Source organism: Elgaria multicarinata, chromosome 13 (assembly GCF_023053635.1).
Source record: "Elgaria multicarinata webbii isolate HBS135686 ecotype San Diego chromosome 13, rElgMul1.1.pri, whole genome shotgun sequence".
In the NCBI taxonomy this organism is placed as follows: domain Eukaryota; kingdom Metazoa; phylum Chordata; class Lepidosauria; order Squamata; family Anguidae; genus Elgaria; species Elgaria multicarinata.
In genome coordinates, this window is record NC_086183.1 from 30,279,339 (window position 1) to 30,304,980 (window position 25,642).

Sequence of the window (25,642 nt, forward strand, 5' to 3'; positions counted from 1 at the left end):
TACACCCAATTGCTGATTTAGGTTGCACTCCTAAGCACACTTGGAGATGTGTGTATGAACAAAATGTGAGCCTAAAGTTCTGCAAATTCCACCTTGAAGCATGTTTAGTCTCATGTCTATATCAGATTGCAATCTTTGTTTTTCTTTTTCGTGCATATTTGCCCAAATGTATGCATCAATTGTATACATCTTTGAAAAGTATGAATTCTTCTCCCATTGACTAGAACTTTTGGTTGATTTTTCAAAAGTACATATTTTTTAGGCAATTTTTTTCAAATGTATGTGTGTTGTTAATATTTCTTTTGGGGGCGGTGTCTGTGAATTGCATTGCAAGCTCAGAAATGATTTCAACTGCATATTGCATTTGAGTCCATGTTTGGTTTGGGAAGTGCAAGCTGGGAAAATAGTGATCAAAAATGAACTGAACTGAATTTCTCAAATATCCCAAAGCACACTTACAAAGAAATAAGCTTCACTGAAAGCAGCAAAAATGTATAAATACAGCTGCCCATGCTGGATGTATCCAAGTCATGCAAAACATAGCAGCAACCCCCTGCCCCAACAACACCTATTAACTTTAAGGGGAGAGGCCTCCATACGATTATTTTATTTATTGGGGAGTTTTCTATTTCAACAGTGTGTCCAGACTTTGTACAAATGGAATCTTGATATTGCCTACTACTACATGATGCAATTGTTTTAAGTACCAGAAAGAACAGGTGTGTCTCAGTACGTGTGATTGCTGTCAAAACGCTCTAAACATGAATCTTTTCTAAGAAATAAAGTGCTGGGGCCAAATCAGGTTTTCTGCAACAGGTGTTGAAACACAGCTATGCTTAGTGTATAAACACATTTGCTGCTGAAGAGGACAGCCAATTTAGTCAATAAAGACTGATGTTAGTATGAAGTGTGACAGCTTTACCTGCGGATTCTTAAACAAATACCATTAGAAACCACACACACACACACACACACCGACCAAACTCCTGATGACTCAGTATTATTACAGAACTTCTTCTAGACTGTTTAGTTTCCTGGCCAAGCACCTGGAATCCATGCTAATTTGCCAAGGCAAGACTTTCATGTGGGAACTCTGTAGTAACATGTCAGCCTGTTGTTTTTGACACAGTTGGCTAGGGACACCTTCATCTTTAGTTTCTGCAGGGAGATCAGTGTATATGATCTCCAACTACAACCACTGCAAAAATTGTTTGTGCCACGAGAGAAACATTTGTGGCTTCAGTCAGAATAGGGAAGATTCCACAAGCAAAGTTGGTGACACAGACTCTGGTGCTTGACCTCTAGAACAATATGGCTTGAAGTTGGGGCCTGGCTACCTGGATCTAGGTGTGCTCAGGCCTAAGAGCCCTTTTGAGGCACAGAACAACAACACGAAATTGGCAAGCAGTATTAAGCCTAAGGTTAGACCAGGACTGGCATAAATTTGAATTGCCTGGCCTTCTGCCAGTAAGTGGTCAACATCATGTTTACTGCCCTTCAGATTCCAAGCCCTCCATCTGGCTCAAGAAACTGTCATAAGGGATCCTGGGTTGACGTACACACACACTGGATTCAGGTATGTCTATCCACAGCCCTGCGCTTGACAGAGTTGATCATCTGTGACTGGTCAACTGACTGCCAATTATTAGGCCATTTCAATATTGTCAAATAAGTATTCCGTAAAGCCACAAAAGGGGTCTTGCAAGAGGTCAACAAAATGGTCTGAAATGATCATATGACGACCAAAATGGTCACATAATGGTGTACTGTTATATTGTTATAACTAAGCAAGTCTCAGTCTAATCAATGCTTGGATGGGAGACAGCTTGCATGTCTGATGTATGTGCTATCTTAATTTTAGGGAACATGTGCATCTGAGTCCCCCTCTGTCTGTTTTGAAACACCAAAAAGAAAGACTCCCTTATGCCAACAAGCCAAAATAGTCAAATACCCGATCCTAAAAAAAAAAAAAAATTCTGCAACATATATAATTCATCTGTAGATTTCGACATACCCAATGCACAAATAAACTTCTGTGAGGAATAATTAAGGCCCTTACATAAACATGTTAAGAATCACAAAAGAATATTGATTTGGTAGCTGTAGTCATCCTTTGGCCAAGTTGAACTAGAACATAGAGAAATGCCACTAAAGTTATACTTTCCAGAGGGGCAGTTCTGTTAGTCTGTTGCAGCAAAAACCAAGAGACACAGTTTGCATGATCGTGGTGGCTGCAACAAGCCATTGTGGCTTCTTGCAGCTGCTGCACATGCCAGCCAAATTTCCCTAACTACCCACACCAACGCAGATTGCCTCGTCATCTGAGCCTGGGTGGCATTGTTTATTTGGGGTGGGTAGCAACCATCAAATAATCCATGGGGTACTGCTGGGTTATTTGAGGGTTGCTGCCCACCCCAAATAAGCCATGCCACCCGGGTTCACACAACATGGCAAGTTGCGCTGCTGTGGGTAATTAGGGGAATCTGGCTAGCATGCACAGTGGCTTGTTTCACCTACCATGATCGTGCGAACCAGGAGAGCACCAAGTTGGGGAAGGCTTGCTAGGGAGACAAAGAAATAGAGTTACACAATTAGGAACCGGTCTGATTCTCAATAATTCCTGCGAAATTCTATAGGACACAGTAAAGGGGCTGCAATCTGCAAGATCGTTGCAGAGGTGTAATATCTGCTCTCTGCCTATAGTACGGGGTCACAAAGTATGGATGCAGGGTTAGCTCTCACCCCAAGTGTCCCCAAGATACTCTTTTACTTTCACCAATATGAATTTACTTCTATGCAAAAATGTAAAGTTCTACACCACTGAAGTAGAGGTAAAATTTATCCCTCTACCTCCCCTTGTAATGCCTCCCCACAGCTTCCCTCAGTAAACAGACCATCATAACAATGGAAATTGTACTTTTAAATAAAGCCACTATTATTTCAGAACAACTATAATCACTACTTCTGTCCTCCTGAATCCTGGGTTTATGAACATCCACCTGATAATGCCTGCATTGGTTTTGACTGAAAGTAACAACATTACTTCTACGGAGTGCTGCATTTTTTCTATTGATGTCAGCCATATCACTGGCCTCTTGAGATTGCAGTAAACAAAAGGATCTGTGGAAAAATAATCCAAACCACAATATTCTCTCCTTTTGGTAAAGAGTGTGGTTGCTGGCCTCCACAGTTGATGGCCAAATTATCACCATGACCCCTGGAAAACCTCAATAATAATAGCGACTGCAGTAGCTACTTCTGCCAAGGTCTGATTTACAGAGACTTCTGCTGAGACAAGAGAAACAACAACAACATTCGTTTATATGAGGGTACGGTCCTCGGGTAGAAATGCCTATCGGCAGCAATACTTGCTGGGTCTTTGGTGGGGACAGGAGAAAAGAGAATGAATTTAAGTTATTTTCACTATTATGATTTCTAGAGATTGGCACTCTTTGAGGATGTTTTCTGTTTAGACATTTTGCTGCTTTTGGCAATTCCACAGACGCCAGAGCACAGTGAAAAGCAAAACTGGAGGCCTGAGGAGTCAGAGATTATTGCAGCAACACTGGGGGAGGGAGTGCCAAAGCTCTCTACAGAGCTTAGCTTTCTAAAAGGCACATGTACAAAACCACAATGGCAGTTATCACACACACATGCGCACTTGGAAGGAAATAGTGCCGTCCCCTCCTAAGTGTCTTCTCTGTACATCACAATACACAGATTTTCTATGAAGGAAAAAAGAGGCTGTGAGTATGTGGAGAACTCGCACAATAAACAACAAAGCATACTGTAGTACAGATAGCTGAAAATTACAATCTCCCTGCAGGAAAGGATTTGTGGAGTCTGCAAGAATTCTACAGGGAATCCAGGAAATCTCCATTTCAATGCATGACCAGCAGGGATACTACCTCTTTCCTTCAGCTCTGTGTGTGTGTGTGTGTGTGTGTGTGTGTGTGCGCGCGCGCGCATGTGGGTGGGGGCAAGATAGCAATGGACAAGGTTTTATGAAGAGGGATTCCTGCAGAAATATGCCTGTGTAGCCATGTTTCCAAACAAGATCCAAAAGGGAGAGAGAAAAATGATTTTAAAATGTTTGTATTTCACAAAAAGTAAAAGAAAACACACACATTCAAAACAAATCTAACTTATAGGCTCAGACCATACTGCTTTTCTTTTGTTAATGTCTTTTCGTTGTTTTTAATGCTTTGCATTTCCGGCAAACATTCTGCACCAAATAATTTTGTTCTAAACGACTGTGCTATGAACACAGAAACATTTTTAAATGAAAATTTAGCAATATGTTGTTAAAATGAGGATATGCTGCTTCTGTAGAGTCGCTTGCCAGGATACACTACTAAAATCAATCAAGATTTCTAATTTTAAAATCTTAATTTCCCTGCTGCTCCAGAGTACACATATCAAAGGCTGTGTTCAAACAGTCCTCCAAACCATGATAGCAAACTTGCATGTCCCCTCTTTCCTCCCCTTTTTTGCAGTGATAAATTCATTATATTCCTTCTGGTTTAGATGAGCCATACGCAAGCTGCAAGAGAATAAAAATGGAGGTATAACTCTATCCCACACTCAGTAGCAAATCTCACCAATCATATGTCACCTATGATAATATTTATTTTTAGTTATATAAAGATTTATATCTTACTCTTCTAGTGCTTAAACTAGAAGAGAGGCTTACAAATTATAAGATACAATAATATCCCATAAAACTAACAATACGATAAAAACAACAACTGAGAGAATAGATAAACAAATACACTGAACAGGAAATTACCTACCCAGTAAAAGAAAGTCCTGCCAGAACAAAAAAAGTTTTACCATCTGGTGGAAAACAACAACAGAGGGGGCCAACCAAGCATCAGAGGGCTACAAATTCCATAATTTGGGTGATACCACTAAAAATGCTCATTTTCTGGTCCCATCAACCAAGCCTGCATCACACTTGGGACATAGAAAAAGGCATCTTTACCAAATCATAAGGCAGAGGTGAGCAACTAGTGGTCCTCCAGACCTTTCGGCCTACAACTCCCATAAACCCTAGTCAGCATAGCGGTGAGTGATGATGGGAGTTGTAGGCCAAAACATCTAGAGGGCCATAATTTGTGTCTTGGGGTGTGATCAAGCTGATACGGAAGGTGGGCCCGAAGGTAAGCTGGACCCAAGCCGTTTAGGGCTTTAAAGATAATCGCCAATGCTTTGGAAAAAGAGAACTAGTGCAGCTATGATACAATCCGGTGAGTGAAGGCCCACCACATTTCCAAAGGCTCTTCAAAGGAAGCTCGACATAGAGATCATTGCAATCTAGATATAACCAAGGCATGTGTCACTGTAACCAGGTCTGACCTCAGGAGAACAGAGGTTGAGGAATATGAGGTTGCCATTAATCAAAGCTGATATAACATCAGAGTTAACTGGCTTTGTGTTTAAAAACAAATCCTTTGCTACTGGTGGTACTTGACCACTTTTGCTACTGGTTAAGTTGTGATTCTACGCAGTGCTCTGTGTATCTTCATGTTAGACTCCACCACAACAAAAACACAATCTAAGCACATTGTCATGGAAAAAAACCATACTAATGCAGCATAAGAGGAGCCATGCTGGATCGTATCAAAGTCCATCTAGTCCACTATTCTGTTTTCATTATGGCCAACCAGATGCCTATGGGAAGTCCACAAGCAGGACATCAATGCAATAGCACCCTCCAGATCGTGATCCTTAGCAACTGGTATACCGAGGCATATTCTTGGTGAGCCTTGCTCTTAAGCACATTTAAATATTTGTATCACATCCCAAGGGCTCAGGTTGGGATACTTGGATTTTTCTTAAGGTTTATTCACACAATCGTGTGAGGTAGGTTAGGCTGAGAGATTGTGACCAAGATCATCCTGAGAGGGGGACCTCCTGTCCACTACATCATCTACTGGGAGTTGCAATCCAACACATCTGGAGGGCACCGGGTTGAGGAAGGTTGCTATGCTGGGTCTCCTAACTGCTTCCATGTTTCAGGCTTGTTTAGATGCCTGTGAATTCTCTATTAAGAAGCCATGTGAAATTAGGACAAATGAGTCCCAATTCAATGTTACTAACTTCTAGCAAAACTACTTCAACTTATAAGCAGCCATAAGACATCATTTATAAAATGGATAAGGATTAATGTACAAACTCTTAGGAACTATCAGATGGAGCTGCATAAAGAACATTAAGATACTTTTAATTTGGTATCACACTTATTTTGTTTGCTCCAGCCTTTCCATGGCAACCAGTGGGTGGAGGAAAGAACACAAGCAGAAAAACAAATGGATTGGCCCTTTTGTTGAACCAGAATCCGAAGATTTCAACGCAATTGGCTTCAAGAACCCAAGTGGCATTAGGGCCATGTGAATGCATGTTTATGCGGTTACAGTCCAGTCTGAAACAAGCAATGTACCACCATTAATACGGTGTGCAAAGTAGATTTTCTGTATTTATAAATATCAAGTGTGTCACAATAAGAAAAAGGTAGTCAGTACCTCATACACATTTGATCATCGGCTTTTGTTTGAGATAACATTCTCCTCATACTTTACGCTCAAATACTATGCTAACGGATGCCAAAATACCAGATATTGCAGAGAAATTGCAGCATATTTGCAACATCAATCTGCTACCATGGAAATGGTAAAGTCAACTTTTTAAGGGTCTCAATACAAAATTATAGCAAGGAGAGGGGGAATGGAATTTCCATCCACAATAATCTATGCTTTGTAGCAAAAAAAAGTATGTGTATGTATCTATATCTATATTTGAAATAAACGCCCACACTTATTGAACTCTGCTGCAGCGCTTGCAGGCACCCTAGTAATGAAAAAAGAAGAGGAAAAATGGCAGGAAGCTGCATTTTCAGATGGCTTAAAGTTTCCTTTTCACTGTTTACATTCTCATATAAGCAGGATGGGATGTGAGAGGTGTGAAAATTTGGTACTCATGCAACATCTCTTGATAGAAAATACAAGAGATGGCATAAGATGACACTCGGTTGTTGCTCAGAGGACACACAATCCACTATGAAGCCCTGTTTACAAAGAAACATAGGAAATGCTTTTATGCTTTACATAGCTCCCAAAACATTTGATTTTAGATTGCAATCATGTAGTCAAGGCCTGTCCTTTTAAACTTGCTTCTAGTCCTTCCTAGGCACAAGAAAATGTTAAATGACAATTAGCAAAACTATTGTCAGACTATGTAGAGTAAACTTCTTCTTACAAGCGTCAGGCAAGAATCACCCCGCCACCACCACAAAAAAATCTAGTGGTGTTTTATGTGCGTCATACCTGTTAATGAAAAATTAAGCTGTATTAAAATAATTTATTTACAGTTCCCTTCTGTGCTTTTCAAGCACCCATCCATGACAAAGCATACAAATGTTCAGTTCTGCTTGCACAAACAGTGACAAGTGCTTGTTAGGGTTAATTCAAGAGTAAGTTCTTCACCCTTGTGCTATTCAAGCAAATAGGTATACACACAAACACAAGGATTAATTTCTCTTGTGTAAAGAAAGATACAGCAGGCACAACTCCTCACATGCCTTGCTTATGTTTATTGTGTGAACTGAAGAAAAGTGAGGCCTTCCTCCCACGGGGCAAACAATTCCTAGTAGTTAGCATCAAAGTTTACTAGGGGTGAGCAGTGCGTGGGACTGAATAAACACTTCATACTACTAGGAACCAGCATATATTTTCTAGATACCAGGGCAATCACTGGTCTGGGATTTTTCAAGTTCCGCTTGTGAACATTTTCCAGGGCTAACGGGTTTCAAAAGAGCAATGGTATGTGATGATTTTGAGAGGAGCACAGAATAGAAGCTGCACTGAAGCTGCAGCAAAGAAGAAGCCGATTAGGAGGAGTTCCATGCAATTCAAAAGTTTGTCTACTCTACTAGGATTAGCTATTTCAATAAAACATGCTACATGATCTAGTCTGCCTCTGTTACAAACTTGTAACATAACCAAATTATACAAGTCTAATTTGAATCGAGAGCTGGCTATAAAACTAGAAAGATCCTTCTAATCCAGTGCAAGACAAACAGTGAAGAATTTATCAAGGTTCAGCTGATTTTAACAATTTCTGTTAAGTAATACAACTCCCTAAATCCATAATCTGCCACCATATAGAGGGAGCTGTATCCATTCAAAGCAGCACCTTATAGTGGTCAGACCAAAAATGCCCAAATGAGATCTAACACATTACTGGAATGAGGGAAATCCAGGGTTCCTTTTTACAGAAGTTCCAAGTGCTAACGACCATAGAAAACATACTGGTGGAATTAGCAAGGTTCTATCTTGAGGCCCCTACTTAACTCCTACTCTTCACCTCTGCGGATAAGAAACCCTGCCAGATCAGACTAAAGGTCCATCTAGTTCAGCATCCAGCTACCCACAGTGGCTGACCAATGTCTCCGGAGTGCCCATAAGCAGGCTTGAAGAAGGCAAGAGCCCTTTCTCGCTCTTGTTCCCCAGCAACTTATACTCAGTAACACAGAGGCAGAAGGTAGATCTAGATCTACTGACAAATTACTGGATGGTTTGCAGTAAATCAGCAGAGATTTTTGACTCTTAAGAAAATGACTTCACACCCCTCTCTAAATTATACTGCTGAATGGAAGGAAACGTGGGGGTAACCAGGAGTGGGTTTGTATATGGAAGGACTGTGAGCTCCATATACCTCTTACACTAAAAAACAAATTCCTGGGCTCACAATTCTTTCATGCTAATTACGTGTTCTGTGCGCCAGATGGATCTCAGGGTTCTAGTGAAAAGCAAAGTAGACCCCACAAGCCCAAAGTCCTCCTGCCTCTGCAGTAGCATATTGATGAGGTTTCATACCAGCATTATGCCCAAGAGCTATTCCCTCATCAATTTGTCAAATCCCCATTTAAAGCATTCTAAACTAGCTGCCTCCATCTGAACTTGGGGCAGCAAATTCCCATAAATTAATTATGTGTTGTGTGACTGTAACCAAGTCTAAATAAGTGTAACCTCATTTGCTCACATTCACCCCTTTTAACCTCAACTTTCTTTTCTGTGCTTGACCCATAGCTAAATTGTGGATAGGAAACTTCTTCAGGCCGGAACCAGAGCTTTACAGCATGAAAGCTCATCTAGCTGAAATGCAGTCTGGGAGGAGCACAGAAGAGACCATCGCCTCCCCTGCTCCTCCCGCTCTGCACTGGATGGCCTTAAGCCTCTGAGTTTGGAGGCTTACGACCATCCCTGATAGGTTGTGCCCTTAGTGTTCCATAAACCAGAAACCAGAGCATTGCCTAATCTTTACATCTAGAGCACAATATCCCATGCAATGTTTGTGTGTAACCACTATTATTTCAAGGAGGTGACCTGATAGAACATAATTTCAATTCCCTGTGAATTAGCTAAAATAATTCTTGCTGCAGAGCAGAGAGATAGGATGGATTTCTCTTCTTCAAGTGAAGTATTCAAATTTTATTAAGAGCTGAGATAGCAGTTGAAAGGGGAACAGATAGGAGTAACAATTGTTCTTATCAATTTTGAAGGGGAATTTGCATGTCATAAAAGAGCAAAACTGAATTTAGAAAACAGGCAACTTGCCATCTAAACTTTTAAAGGAAACAGTGGCTAAGCAATGATGTTTGGAAGATTTCCAGTTCTGATCAGACTGATGCTGCTGTGACCATAGGTGGTGGCTGAAATGTCTAATTTCTCGGTCAAGAGACCTTCCTTTTTACAACAGCACTCCATGTCTGACTGCCCTCTACCTCTGCTCTCCCTTTCCTTTACCCCTCCCCCCCAAAAACATGCTGTATTTACTTCTAACATTTTGCTTGAAATCATTTCCAGACTTGCATTCCCTCGACCACAGCAGGAGGAGTACAATGGGAGGCAAAGTGTTCCCTTTTCAAGGAATGGGGGGAAAGATATGGAGAGCACTGCGTTCTCTGCATTTTGCTGTATTACAGACAAATATTACCTCAATCTCTGTAAACCAGACACGCTGTCACGCTTGCCTGCACTACATGCTATTCAAACATAGTTCTCTTTTTAAAAAAAGTTATGTAAAAAAAAACTGTCTTAGCAAAAGACTGAAAATGTTTTAGTTGTAAATTATTTTATGTGAATTCTAAGCTAGTAAAAAGCTGCCAGGTTGATTGTTTCAGGGGAAACTGAAGGCCTCAATTCCCATGAATGGCAAGAGGCAGCAAGGTCTTTTCCTGCAGTCTCTCTCACCCAATTGCTAAAATGTTGGCAGCCAGTGTACAACTAGTAAATTGCAATCTAAAATTTGCCAGTATAAATCCAAGAGAGTCCGAGTTTCTCAACCCAAGCCCGCTTCCTTTGTTCAGTTGCTATTCCTTCCCTGCAACGTTTCTTCACTCCCTGTGTCTAGTTCTTGTATCCTTTGCAGTAACCATCTTGCCCCTATGTACGCTTGCCATGACTCAGGGTCTGAAGGAAAGTTCCTGGTTTACATGTTACAGCAATACACGGCAGTAGAAGTGATTGGGCAGCATGCACTAGCATGCTGCCATGATCAGAACAACTGAGTTCAACAAAACAAAAACAATCCCTGGCATGTGGCTAAGGTTAGGATCAGTCTACAAAGTTATATGCAAACCAAGTCCATTACATATGAAGAGCAAATAATGGAATACTATGGTGAAGTTGGGAGATCCTTAGTAATTTGAGCTGCAGATCTGAGGAGACTAGGCCTGCAATGCTGTACCTTCTTTCCTGGGAGTAAGCCCCATTGTACCCAGTGAGATTTACTGAGTTTGAATAAACATGTATAGGATTGTGCTGTGGGAGTCCATTGGCTTTAATTAGCTGATAAATAGCTCGGCTCAGAATAGCAAGATCAACAAAGGAACTGTACTTCTTAGGACCAAACTACACATTCCTCCAAAGCCACATGTAATATTAGCTAGATGGCCACCCTGAGTGAATGATTTGCAAGAGTGATTGAATGGTCAACCTTTTGCCTATTGTTTTCCTCTTGAAATGCCCTCCACCCAGCTATTTGTTGTTTATTATTTTATTTATTACATTTCTATGCCACCTTGTTTGAAACAAATACATGAGCCTGGAGACCCAGCAAGGAGAAACGAGCAGAGATTTAGAGAAAAGCAATATGTGGGGGAAGGCTTAAATACCCTCCATATTGTTTCTCTACTATATAATGTCTCCTCCTGAGGGTGGCGTGGTGCAGATTGGGCATGTGGCTAAGGTTAGGATCAGTCTACAAAGTTAGCACAAAATCAACACTTTTGACTGTGGATGCCTTGTGGAAGTTGCTAGTTCCTGCCATAGAGAAGGGGAGAATATCAGATGTACCAAATTGAAATCAACGATTCAAACAGCAGCTCAGGTGTCCCAATAATACACCAAGGCCAAAGCTGAAGTGAACAGGCTTTGTAGGAGCTTCCATAATTGTTTACGAATATATAAACGAAACTAAAGAAAAAATATGGGACCAAAATGTCTGAACCTATGTATATCACGAATGTATGCTCCAGATTACTCCAGCAGAAGGATTGTGACATTAGATGTTAAAATACCAAAACCAGTAAAAATAGAACCTTAGGATCCTGCAAGTTTTTTTTTCTAAAAACAAAACAAAGGGAAGTGTGTGGTTGGATAGGTGAGTGGAGGAAACAAAAGAGAAACTATGCTGAGGTAGAAAACACTTTTAAAAACTGATATTAAATTATTTTGGAAAGTGAGGCCCTAGAGTCTGCTTCTAACGAAGAGTGGATAGCCTGAAGACAAGATGGGGAAAACAGTGATAGCAGCCAGAGAGTTGTCATAAGTTGAATTGGATATAGCAAAAAACATCTTTAGATAACTTTGCCAGCATTGACTGTGTAAATTAGTCTTCACCTGGCATTCTGGTGACACTCGACTATCTGAACAGATGGACATCTACTATTTGGCAATTGCTGGGTCAAAATTCACCCTGGGCTCATTCAACTGGCTTGCTTTAAGGTGCGCCAACAAGACACAAGGGAATGAAGTTGTCAGCCCTACATCTGATTGCCTTTGGCCTCCCCATCCGACAGTCAGGCACCCACTGTTAATGGGTAGACGAGAGGCAGCCATCTGGTGCAAGATCAAGCGGACTGGAGAAGGAAACACTCTTGAGGCGCTTTGTTCTGCAGGAGTGTTTTTTGTGTATGTCCCTGGAGATGTACAATCCTTGTATTGCTTTTTGCATCTGTATTACACTTTGCATTGAAAACTCAATGAAGAATTTAAAGCATCAAAGGATTTAAAGAGGCTCAAAGCCACTTTAAGCTTTGTGAGAAGGCACTTTTGGGGGGAAGATCACAGACTTGTCACATGGATTTCCTGTTTATTACAAAGTTTGGGACAGAAGCTTGTTCGAGCTTTAGTTCTTCTCTTAAGGAAAAGCAAGAACTTGAAACATACGGCACCCAATTCCCCAATAAATAGTTGGCAGTGCTTACTGCTCTTTTAAAATAACAGTAACAACATCAATAACAACAACTTAGCAGGACCAACCAAGGTCTGACAAGAAAACTTTGTGGGCTGCATCTATCCCACTTTATAGAAGTTTATTTTAGATATCTTTATTAAGTTCATTGTTGCACTTCTCTAGTATGGCTTTATTCATTTTGAAGAAAGGAAATGTTACTTCTCATTTTGTAGATCAAGGATGGAGAACATGTGGTCCGCCAAATGTTGGTGGACTGTAATTCCTGTAAGCCCTAGCCAGCATGGCCAATAATGAAGGATGATGGGAGTTGCAGCCCACCAACATCTGAAGGGCCACACATTTCCCATCCCTTCTGCGGATGGAAAGCTAAGTAATTCTTACAGAAAGGATTCCTGCATTGAGCAGGGGGTTGGACTCGATGGCCTTGTAGGCCCCTTCCAACTCTGCTATTCTATGATTCTATGAAAGCAATTCTCATGCCCAAAATCACAAGAGAAGTCTGTAGCAAAATGTGGTCATTCTCCCAAGATTCTTATTTGTGGTAAACAGGGAACATTCATATTCTTAGTTTGTTATTAAACTTTAGTGCCTTAACTGCACTGGATGGCTTTTAGTATATCAGAGTAACAATCATCTACTTGAAAAAAATGGACAAAGATGTACTTAACCATGTCACAAGACCAGTCCTGGGTTGTGCCAATATAGATGTTTCTGTAGGGTGGGAGAGGAATACAGGGCAAAGTTGTGATTGGTTATATGCCTAATGCCGAATCTTGGTGCACCTTGTTTCACTGAACAATTCTGTGGCTGAAATTAATATCTATATGCAGGCCACCTACAAGGATCACAAGCCCTTCCTATAGTGCATAGTACACTGTCATAGTGCGTATAGCTAATGCCCAAGAAAAAACGAATTCCTATAGGCACAGTAGATCCCCCAACTTTAGAATCCCACTACATCTATAGGCCCTCACGTTACAGACAATTGCTAATGTATAACTTCACTAGCATGACACTCAATCCTATCTCTCCATTCCATCCACATTTCTGAATCAGTGCTTGAGGTCATTAATGGATTGGATGGGGGCAAATAAATTGAAGTTTAATTCAGAGAAGACAAAAGTGGTCCTGGTTAGTAGAACTTCCAATCTGGGAGTGGAAGTTTAATCTGATTTGGATGGTATTGCATTTTCTTTGAAAACTCAGTCTGGAGGCACTCCTGGATCCAACTTTTGTTCATAGATGTTCAGGAGATGGCTGCACTCAGAAGTACTTTTGCCCTGTTTAAGCTGGTCCACCATTTGCATCCACCCCTAGATAAAACAAAACTCACCATGGCAGATGTCTTAGTTATATTGAGATGACATTACTGTAATGTGCCTTTGAAGGGTTCCAGTCAGTCGGTCCAGAATGCAGCAGCTAGAATCTGACCAAAACTAGTTACCAGGAACATGTGACTCCCTTTTCACAGAAGCTTCTTTGGTTTCCAGTCTGTCACTGGGCCCAATTCAAAGTTCTGTTTAACTTTACAGCCTTAAACGGCTTAGGATCTGGATAACCAGAGTACTGCCCTTCCCATGTAACCCTGCCCACTCATTAAGACAAACTCTCCCTCCATATGCCTCTAATATCGGAGTTGTGGTTGGCTGGGATGTGGGAAATGGCTTTCCTTGTGGCTGCACCAAGCTGTGGAACCCTCTGCCTAAGGAGGCCCACCCTGCTCCCCTCCTGATGGTTTTCCACTGTCACCTGAAGATCTTTTAATTTTGACAGTTATTTAGCATTAGAACTTTGCCCATGTTTTTCCTGTTGTCCTTGTCACTCTTAACTGATTAATTTTTAGTATGCTTTTTGTTGGCTGATTGTTTTAAATGTTGATGTAAGTCACTAGGAGAATTTTAAAAATTGAAAGGCAGGGTATACTTTTAATAAATAAGCAATTTTCATGGTTGCTGATAATGCATAGAACCAGAGCAGCAGTCTAGTTACAGAGATGCTAAGTTCAAGCCTAGGGGATGTGGGATCAAATGCAGTTATGAATTCACTGGGCTGCCTTGAAGAAATGGCTGGTTTTGACTGGGTTTGGGAGCTGAGCTTTAAATCCTTCCACAATCATGAAGCTCAAAGGATGACCTTGGGCAAGTCCCTGTCTCTCAGCCTATACAGGACACTTATGAGGTTAGAATGGGGGTAACCCTAGTATCCTGAGCAATTTGGAGGAAGGGCAGGATACACATTATAGTGCCATGGGACTTGAATGGAAAGCAGCCAAGAGAATGGGATGATGCAATATATTCACTATCCTGCATTTCACATTCCTAACAAATATATTTTACAATTACAGTCTTAGCATCACATGCAAAGAACATCCAGGATTTTAAAAACACCCTCCCCAAACAAGACATATTATGGGATGGGAATGGGTGATAATCGTTGCTGCTCTGTGATAGTATTAGTAGTCTTATTCTGTGCTCATTTTTCATTTTAATATAATAGGTGCAGAAACTATGACAAGCAGTAGGTCAAGGTACAAAGGTCTTTATAGGAACGTCTGCAAAGAACGTATATTGCAAGCTGCGATATGTACAGAACGTAGCTGTGTTCAATCATCAAAAAGACTCAAGGTGCTAAATTGGTGAGCAGTCCCCAGCTTCTGAAAGAAATATCAAGACAGCACTAGCTACTGGGATTCAAGAGCAAAAAGAATGAAAAGGGGGAAGTAAAATGCAGCCCATTTTAAAAGCCAACTGCACTATAGATGGCTAACAGATGAAGCAGGTGACATAAAATATTTCTCAAACAATAAAGGAAGAATAAGTGAGGGTGTTAAGAGATCTGCAGTCTGGCCACTGATGACCTAACCAGTCTACCAGTATATATATTTTCTGGAGGGATAGCCATGTTAGACTGTTGTAGCAAAAACAACAAGGGGTCTTGTGCCACCTTAAAAACAAATGCATTTATTCTGGGATAACCTAACAGCATTATGCCAGGACAAATTTGTTAGTCTTTAAGGTACCACAAGACTTTTTGTTGTTTCAAATCTATTCCAGCTCCTCTTGTTTTTAAGCACTGGAACTTCATTTGAGAAACTATTATGAACTGTGGTGGATTGAATTCTGTCTTCCAGTGTAAGGATTACAAACTGGTCCCAATAGGATTCATTGACACATAGTTAAGTAAAACCCTGAGAGAGAAGAGTCCCAAATGTAACAAGTTTATTAAGTTTCCCATTTAATTGCATTAAAAGTACGCACTTACCCTCCCCAATTACCCTAAGGCCTGAGAGTAAATTATCCCACAGTAATTCATTTGGGGATGTGCATACACAACATCATGAAGTTCAACATTTGTCAACATGGGTGGTGAAGGATGGGGAGAAGAACGTTTCAAAAGCAGCGTTTTGTTTCTTTCGGTGGCATTTCTGCATTTGAACGTGGCAATGGAATGGAAGCCCAGGACATCAGATGGCCTGAACCACAATAAAATTCGGATGAAAATGTAAGGATACAGCCCCAAACCTACTAACTAAAATGGAAATAGGAAACTTCACTTTACAGGGAACCTTGCTTTGGGAGATGGGGCCTCTACGCCCTCGCTCAAGTTGCAAAGGACCACAGAAGACCACAAAACTAATGCAGTTTTATTTCTCAGTGTTCTGGAATCTCTTGTGTTCTCCTTATTGGGGAGGGATTTTTCCGTTGGTTTTTTTTTTTACAGACTCCAGAGTATAGAAACACATCAGATTTACTTCTATTCTCCTGTGTTTCCTGGGTGGGGTGAGGCAGCGGCTAGGGCAAAAGGAGCCCGCTTCCTACCCAGGAAACACAAGGGAATCAGACTACATTTCTTATGTATAGGTTATTATCTTCCTGCTAGCAGATAGGCACACAATGACCTGGTTTGCACAATCACTGCTGCCCACTGTGGCTTGTTTAAGTTACAGGGAGCTGTGATGTTTTTTGAATATTCAAGCTTCAGCCACTGCTTGTCATGTCCTTCCAGGCATGGGTTCCATGCGTTATGTGATGATTAAACAACCTATAGACTGTTGTTGGTTTCTGAGAAGGTTGTTTAACACTCGCATAATGCAGGGTCCCTGGGTTCACAGCCATGGCTTGAATATTCAAAAAGACCACTGCCACAATTGGCTGCCTGATCATTCGAACTGGCCCAGTGCCCAGAGTACAGATATTGACTGAGGATGTTTGGGCAACTTAGGCTCACAGTCAGGGAACACTCACTAGCTAGTGTTATCCTTCCTTAAAAGCCAGTTTAGACCTCTATTGATTTGACTAAGTCTTGTAAAAGACGAAGATTCAAGTACTCTAGTTTAACTGAGTTTAAATTAAAAGTCCTACCAAACTACCACATGAGTAATGAATGATTCTGCAACTTTCCTGCCCAACTCAAGGCAAAAGTAAAAGGGTTTTACACAAAACAAAACACAATGAATATATTTGCATTTGAAACTAGCAATAGGAGGAGATCCAGGAAGGCAATTTTTATAGCCCTTTACCCAACTCCTTCACTTCTCAACTTAGCTCTGACCACCTCTATTGGTTTTCAAGTTGGAAACTGGAGGGTGGAGGACCTCATAGAAATGGATAAACACTTGTGACGGTTCCCAGCAATGGAGCTTGTAACTCCAATTGTAAACATCTAATTGCATTGGCGGGTTTAGCCAGGTCAGTTTACTATACACAAAAAGTTCTATGTTTGGCTGACAGTTAGTAGTATACCATGTATTATATTCTGCATTACTGAAAGGCCTTTTTCGTATGGTATCAATCAACAGAGGAAGAACATTTCATTGCAAAATGCTTTATCTTGAACTAGGGCTTTTGCCAGAAAAGAAAAATAAAGAATTTTAAAACAACTATGCTTTTTATGGCCTGTGGAGGAAATCGCAAAACAGGGATAGCAACACTACCATGGAATGCATATTGCAACATTCTATTAAAAACCTACAGTGAGTTAAAAGAAACAGCAGAATTTTGGATTACATGGGATGTCTCCCTTCCAGAGATCCTGAACAACCCCTTTCCCATAGATATGCCATGAAGCCCAACTGCTATATTTGTTAGTCTCTCCACATTGCTTTGTCTCTGAGGTGACAACTGGGTGCTTAATGGCACTCTTGAGGAGTCCGTTTTTGGCCCAGAGACCACTGGCTGCTGACCTTACTGTAGAACTTCATCCACACCAAGTTCACTATCAAAGATTCTCAACTCAACCAATAGAGATTGGCCCTGTTCAGATGACATGCTAAGCCATGGTTAAGCCATTATCTCTTTTGCAACAAATGGTTAGGGAGTGTGTTTAAACCATGGTTATGTAGCCACCATGGTTAGAAATGGTTCACATGTCATGCTAAGCTATAATGTATATAATTTATATTGTATTTTGTATTTGTGCTTTTAACCTGTTGGTTGTCTTACTATGGTTTTAATTTTTGTGAACCGCCCAGAGAGCTTTAGCTATTGGGCGGTATAGAAATGTAATAAATAAATAAATTAATAATAATAATGTTTAGCTCAAAATGCTGAACCACCGTGGCTTAGCGTGTCATCTCAACAGGGTAAGTGTGTTTGCGCACCCATGTACCTTAATACTTCTCAAACTCCAAAGCAAGCCTTCCTTGGAAGGCAAGACCTCTCTCCCAACCCCTCCCAATACATCTCTTGACTGGACAAGGAAAACAAGCAAATAAAACTGCACCCCAATTGACCCTTCTCAGTGAGTAAGAAATACAAAAAAGTGACACATTTAACCCCTTGTGACAAGTGTCACATTTTTGGTAACTTTTTGCTACCTTCACCTTAAGGCATGTGGAAGAGCTCCATTGGTACTACGCCATTCCAGATGCAGTACCAATGCAATGGAATGGCCTCTGTAGAGAGGCCCATATGGTTCTGTCACTATAACTCAGTTTGAGCAATTAAACAACCCATAGTTAGTTAACTGCGGATTGTTTGTGAGAAGTCAGGAGCGAGCAAGTGTGCTGGTTCCTGACTGCTTCCACTTTGTGTAATAATCTAGAAACACCGGCTGTGACATCTGAACCTGAAACTCTTGTTGAGAGATAGACAATTCAGATTTGTAAGCCAGTAATTAAACCATGGGTTAAAATTCTGGGCTATTTTCCCCACAACAACTCAACGTTCTGGGTTCAGACATTATGGCGAACAAACCAGGAACGAGGTGTTCCTGGGTTATTTAGTAAAGCAGAAGCAGGCGAGGGCCAACATACTTGCTCACTCCTACTCACAACCAACCTATGGTTTTTAAACTATGGGTTGTTTGACCATCCAAAACAGATCTATATGACCTGGTGGAGACTTGACTTCTCAAGGAGCCCTTGGGGAAGGCTAAACCAATATTCTATTTGAACTGTTGATTCAATTATTGCAGCATTATTAATTATTGAAGTATTTTATTATGTTTTGAAATTGTCTTGATTATTTTCTATATCTATACTGTTTGCTGCTTTGAGTTCCCCTAGTGGAAGAAAAGTGAGAGATTTTTTAAAATATATATTAAATAATTGCATTGACATTAGTTTGTGGACAAGAACAGGTACCTTCTGACAAGCTGCCCTTTTGTTTCATATTGGTTACAAGTCACAGATATTAAAAACAAGTGTGTGTGTGTGTGTGTGTGCGGTTGGTGGGGTGTGAGAATTTAAACATTCTGACTTGCAATCAGGAAGTTTGCCTAAGAGATCTACATAGTCACATGACACTTTAACAAACTTTGTTCTTCTTTCACCCCATTTCCCCTCCTGTAATTTATTACTTTCATTTGTCAAGTCCTTCCACAACAACAGCCCACTCCTGAAAAAGAGGACTGCAAACTCAGGATATTTTTTATTGGTGGGACTTCAAGTCAAAGACACACTTGCTCATGTGTCTGATAAATTACTGTGATAGGGAATAGAATATATATAAAAGATATGCTTTCACGGCTACATTCACATGCATTGCTAAGCCAATATTGGTTTTAACCATGGTTTGAACAAACCAGAGCCAGTCTTGCAGGCAAGCAAAGTAATCATGGCTTATTCAGCCAGTTGCTGATTTGTTTTCCCTCTGTCTCTTCTGCCAGTACCCAGAAAATATCAGCAGCAATAAGCAAGAGCAGTTTAGCCTGAGGAAAGTGTTCTGGCTTGCCCCTCTGGATTGGCAAGAGGCTTGGGCAGAACACAGAAACAAAACATAAGCCAGGACTCTGGGTTCAGCCATAACAGCCATACATGGTTTAAAGCAAGCCTGGATTCTTAAACCAACTTTAACCCATGACTTAAGATTGGGGATTGACTATTAATTTGACAAAAAATAAACCATGGTTTGTTGTCTGGTAAACAAATCCTGGCTTGTGCTAACTAGACCAATGAGTGGCAGCTTGCTTTTATTAAATTGTAAGCTATCTGATTTGCCCTTTCATATCTTAAAAAGATAACTATTGAGAATTGGATCATATGCAAACTTATTTAAATTTAAAATCAACTAACCGCTTAAGGCAGATTAGCCAACCCACACTTTTGTATTGGCTGACAGTTCTATTAAAAACCTGTAATCAATTTGAATAAAGTTTGAACAATTGCCTTAAAAGGCTCCCTTCACTTAAACATGTACAGCTTAGGCTACCTGTACAGATTTCTCCTGAGCCCACTCTGTCCTCTGACAAGATAAGGAACACTGGCCCTGACATACAGAGTGAGATGCTTTAAACCAGTGATTCTACAACTGCCTATTTTGGTAATTCAACAACTTCATTTAAATACTGATTTAAATTGGTATTTGAGGGATGGGGTGATTTAAATCACTGATAATCAAATAGAAAGGAATCAAAAATAAAACTGCCAATACCATACTGCCCTTATACAAATCTATGGTGTGATCAGATTTAGAATACCATGTACAATTCTGGTCATCACACCGAAAAAAAGATGTTGTGGACTTGGGGAAGGCGCAGAAAAGGGTAACCGAAATGATCAAGGGGCTGGAGAAACTCCACTATGAGGAAAGGTTACAACATCTGGGAATGTTTAGCTTAGAAAAAAGGCGAGTAAGGGGATATATGATAGATGTGTACAAAAAGGATGCATGATGTGGAGAAAGTGGATAGAGAGACATTTTTCTTCTTCTCTTGTAATACTAGAACCTAGGGTCATCCCATGAAGCTGATTAGTGAGGAACGCAAGTGGGAGTGTGCAATTGCACACATATCTTACTTTTGGGTTTCCCATAGACAGCTGGTTGGCAACTATGTGAACAGAATGCTGGACTAAATGAACTCTTGGTCCAATTCAGCGTGGCTCTTCTTATGTAAATCATTAAACCAAGTTTCAATCACTGATTTAAATTTAATTTCCAATTTTTAATTCATGCATTTTCTGAAGAGTATAGACAAATTGGTTTTTATAACAATTAATGTGTGTTGGTTTTCAACTAAATAAAACCTTTATATTGCCTAGAAATATCAACCAAAACCTCGGGTTAAGTAGCTCACCCACTTTTGCACTACAGAATTTGCATCAGCTTAAGAAACAATGTGGAAAAACGTTAAATTCATGGGCTTCTGCTTGGGTCTGTGCTGATGTGCAAGAACACTAAGCAAGATCACTTACTGAAAAGACATATCCAGGACAGAGTTAGGCATGTTGGACTGTGGGCAAAATGTCCAGAATTTTCCAGTAGCAGTGATGGCAGTTACAGGGTAAAATGTTGTTTCTCCAGGACTTGTGAATTAAATATCCACATTGTCTGGTCGATCAAGTCATACATATTTGTAATCTGACTCATAAAGCTTCTGTAAGCTACTACCAGGTCCCACACCACTTTTGGAATTCTTCAGAAAAATGGTACCTTTTCTGAGACAATATGCAATGCTGAGATATGCAGCAGCAGCTCTGAGCACACAAGCAGGGTATCCCTATTGCCAAGCTATGGAATTTGTGGCCGGTCACAAACTTCCATCTCTACAACTATTAATGAACCCTGTATCTTCACAGGACTCTTGATCATGGCATAAAGGTTTATTTTATCTCATTTAAGTTGATTTATCCTCCTTCCTTCTACTGCAATTGCAACACTCAGTGCAACTTAAACATCAAAATTACAAAAGAAATTAATAAAATACGTAAAACAGAAAAACAATATAGGATTAAAAACAGAAACACAAGCAGCGTAACATCGTACACAGATTAGTCCACTAGAACTCCATTAATGTACCTTAACCAAGGAGGCTGGAAGTCTGCTAGAATAAAATGTGTTCAATTGGCATAAAGAGAGGTCACCAACTGAACCACCCAAGGCAGTGAGCCCCATGGTCTGGGCAGGGCTGTAGAAAAGGCCCTCTCTCATGTCCCAAATGACCATGCCTCTGTCACTTTTAGAAAACAAAAAAGAGACTTTCTTGAAGATCTTGCACAGCAAACAGGCTCATACAAAAGGTGACAGCCCTTCAGGTACCATGTACCTAAACAATTTTTGACTTTAACGGTTATAGCAAGCACTTTGGATTGTGCCTGGAAACTAACTGGAAGCCAATGCAGCTGTTGTAAAAGCAGTGTCATGTCATGTGCTCCCAAGGCTGAAACACCCATCAAGACTCTTGCTGTTTCATTCAGGCTAGCTGATGTTTCTGGAGACACTGCAAAAGCAACACCATGCAGAGTGTGTTCCAATAATCCACTTTGGAGGTAACTTTAGGCAGTGTCATCATAATCTTCCCAGGAAAGAGTGCATATCATGCACCAACCTAAGGTGGTCAAAAGCACTCCTGGTCCCAGTTGCTACCTGAGTATCTAGGAGCACATCCAGACCCAAGGGTACTTTCACACTGTGACCCTGATTTTTCAAGGGGAGTGCTACCTCATCCCAAGCAGGCTGCCAGATCGGTTTTATTCCAACAAGGAACAACTCTGTTTTATGTGGCGTAAGCTTTTATTTTATTTATGGTTATTATTGCATCTATATCCCACCTTTTCTCCTCCAAGGGACCCAAGGTGGCATACATAATCCTCCTCCTCTCCATTTTATCCTAACAACAACAACCCTGTGAGGTAGGTTGGGCTGAGAGTTTGTGACTGGCCCAAAGTCACCCAGTGAGCTTCCACGGCTGAGTGGGGACTAGAACCCAGGTCTTCTGAATCCCAGTCCAAGACTCTAGCCACTATACCACACTGGCTTCAATTTGTTAGCCCCTCATTCAGCCCACCACTGCTCCCAAGCATCAAATATTAGTGGCTGCTGATATTAAATACTGGGGTTGCCTTCACAGATGAGCATTATGTGAATAACTCTCCTGATTTCTTTCTGCATACTAAGAAGTCATGGGAACGGGAGGATTTCAGGTGGAAAGCCGGATAGTTTATACTGGATAGAGGCCCAGTATTGGGCAAAAGGCGGGATATAAATAAATATAATAATAACGACAACAACAACAAGAAGTTTTTAAAGGGGGGGAGGTAAATGTCATTAGAAATTCAATCCTTACACCAGCTTTTCCCAACCTAGTGCTCTCCAGATGTGTTGGGCTACAGCTGCCAGCATTTGCCAGCCAGCCCTGGGTTGGGGAAGGCTGCTTTAGACCATCTTAAGCATCCTGCAATATAAATAAGTAGATGCATTCCAGTGTTGTTTTTCAGGTTTTGTAGCTAAGGATGCCTCTTCTATTTTATTTCACATATTAATAACCTAAAGGAGACTATTGTATTTGGCATTAAAGTAAGAGACTCTGCGATAACTCAGTTCCAACCAAAATAGCAAGAATTCCATGTTTTAATGTTTTCAATTAGCTTTACTTCTCCCTAAACATTCTTAGCTGTCAAGTATGAAGAATACATTTACTACTTGGTGAGAGAGAATGAGAAATCATGAACCTCTAGCTCCCACTTGATTTAGTGTAGTGGATCAGCACCAACTGGCAGATCATAATTTGGCACACATGCATACACACAAAGACAGACTAGGGCAACGTCTAAGGAGGAATTGTGAAAAACATAAATCATATGTTCCAAAAAACAACAAAAAATTAAGGCAGCCAGGACCAATCAAACTTAAGTCCTCCCTATTTTAAAAAGTGTGGGGAGGGGAAGAATTGCTGCTGTTGATGCTTTTTAAAATGAAAGAGCAACAACTGGATGAGCATTTCCGCAAACAGACACACAGAAAAATTAAAATACTATCCCAGGATTCTGATACTGAAACCTTGATCTTAACCACATTTACTTGGCTGTCTGGGTGATTTCTGTAGGACTTACTTCAAAATATGTGTGTTCAATATCACAGTGTAAGTAACGTCATCTGTACACATTTATAACCAGGTCATTTCAGTGAAATAGTTGGCTGGCCAAGCACTTAAGTAAATACTCAGGAATCTTGCAGTAAAAGAGCCTGAATTACAAGAGAAATAAACCCCAACCCATATCGCCATGCCTTTCATTCTAGATTAGTGTAGTTACTGTTAAACAACCAAAAATACTAAGGAAAAAAAAAGGGAAAGGAAAATCTCTTAGCTAGTATATTAAAATACCCCATATAAGTCAAGTTATGGACAATAATGCAGCTGTGTTAGTTAAAAGCCAGTTTTGAAGTCCCATCACACAAACAAACCCCCAAGATAGACATAATGCACCCCAATCCTGTTTGTAGAGTTCTCCAGACACTTTTCATTTAAAGCTGTTTTACCATAGCAAGTTTCAATAAATGTCAGTACTCTCAGGGATAGTCACCCCACAGATGTCCACAGAACATGAATCTGATCAAAATATTGAAAGAACAGACTTACTCTTGTTAAGAAAGAGCTGTTTTAGAAACATTTTTTTTTACATTGGATTTACAAAACATATATAGAATGACTTTATATATTATGGTTTGTTTATTACTGTGAACTTTGAGGTATGGACATGTTTGGATAAATTTATTTATTTATTACATTTCTTTACTGCCCAATAGCCGGAGCTCTCTGGGCGGTTCACTCAACTCCAGAAGAGATTAACTATATTGGAGTACTAGTTGGGGCTATGGAACAGGACAGGCCAAAGAACTTTTGAATGTAATGCAAATGTATATACAGGTGTAAAAGAAAACAGAAGCAAAAACAAGTATATTAAAAAAGGGGGGGAGAAGGGGCCATGATTCATGCACAAAATGAAAAGAACACCTTAAAAGCAACAAATATGTTTTTATTTCACTGAAATATGTATGCTCAAGATGACATGAGAATATAGCACAAGAAGTGGCAACATACCATTTGGCAACAAAAAACCACTTGCAAAAAATCCCCTATATCCAGGCCAATTATTTTCATAGTGCTGCATTGTTGTTATTCTTGAACCAAAGGAACACAAAAACAAACATGCAACGGTTTGCAGGACAAGGCCAGAAGCTCAAGTTTCAGATTTCATAAAGAGGTGGAGGGGAGGTTAGTAGAGGATAACCAGTATCTGGCAGGTCTTCCTTGTCTCACAGAGCTCAAGAATGCATTTTTACATTACCAGAACAAACGCCTCTATAGTGTTCGGAAATGCCTTGAAAAGCAGATACCATAAACACCAGATTCCCCTTTTTAACCTTATACCAGAGAAAATAATACATTTTTGCCTTGCACCTCGCCATCCAAACGTTCAAAAACCAAGCGAGAAGACCCATCTGCGGGGGACATCCTTTGCTTTTATTTTGGAGATGGAGTGGGGTGCGGGGGGCGGGTGGAGAAAGCGAAATAGACGATGCCTTTAGAACCGGGAAATAATAATAATAAAAAAACCCCGACACATAACCCTTCCAACGCTGCGAATGATCATCATCTCCTCTCTTTCCCCCATCTCCCCAAAGCCCCCCCCCTTTCTGCTGGGGAAGGAAAACCTATTCTAGAACCCTGTACGGATACGCGAAGGAAGAGATGGGGGTGGGGAGAGAATCTCCCAGCGCCCCCTCTTTGGCCACAACGATTAGAACGTTGTGTATCATTTTATAAAGCTACATTGTATTCTGTAGACGTGCCCTGCAGACGCAGTAATAGGAGGCTGTTTGGGGGGGAGAACTGGATTGGGGGAGCAATGGAAAGAGATCAGTGCTGCTACCCAAGGAGGGGGGGACACGGTTCCCTTTCCCCCCAGGTTTTTTTCGCCCTGTCACAGCCCTGAGTTGCAGGT

The 25,642-nt window shown here is 40.6% G+C and overlaps 1 protein-coding gene across 1 annotated transcript in view; it reads right to left on the reverse strand.

Annotated features, from left to right (window-relative positions):
* Positions 1-25,642, reverse strand: part of BICRA (BRD4 interacting chromatin remodeling complex associated protein) — an 84,517-nt gene that overhangs the window by 58,739 nt on the left and 136 nt on the right. The window lies entirely within an intron of this gene.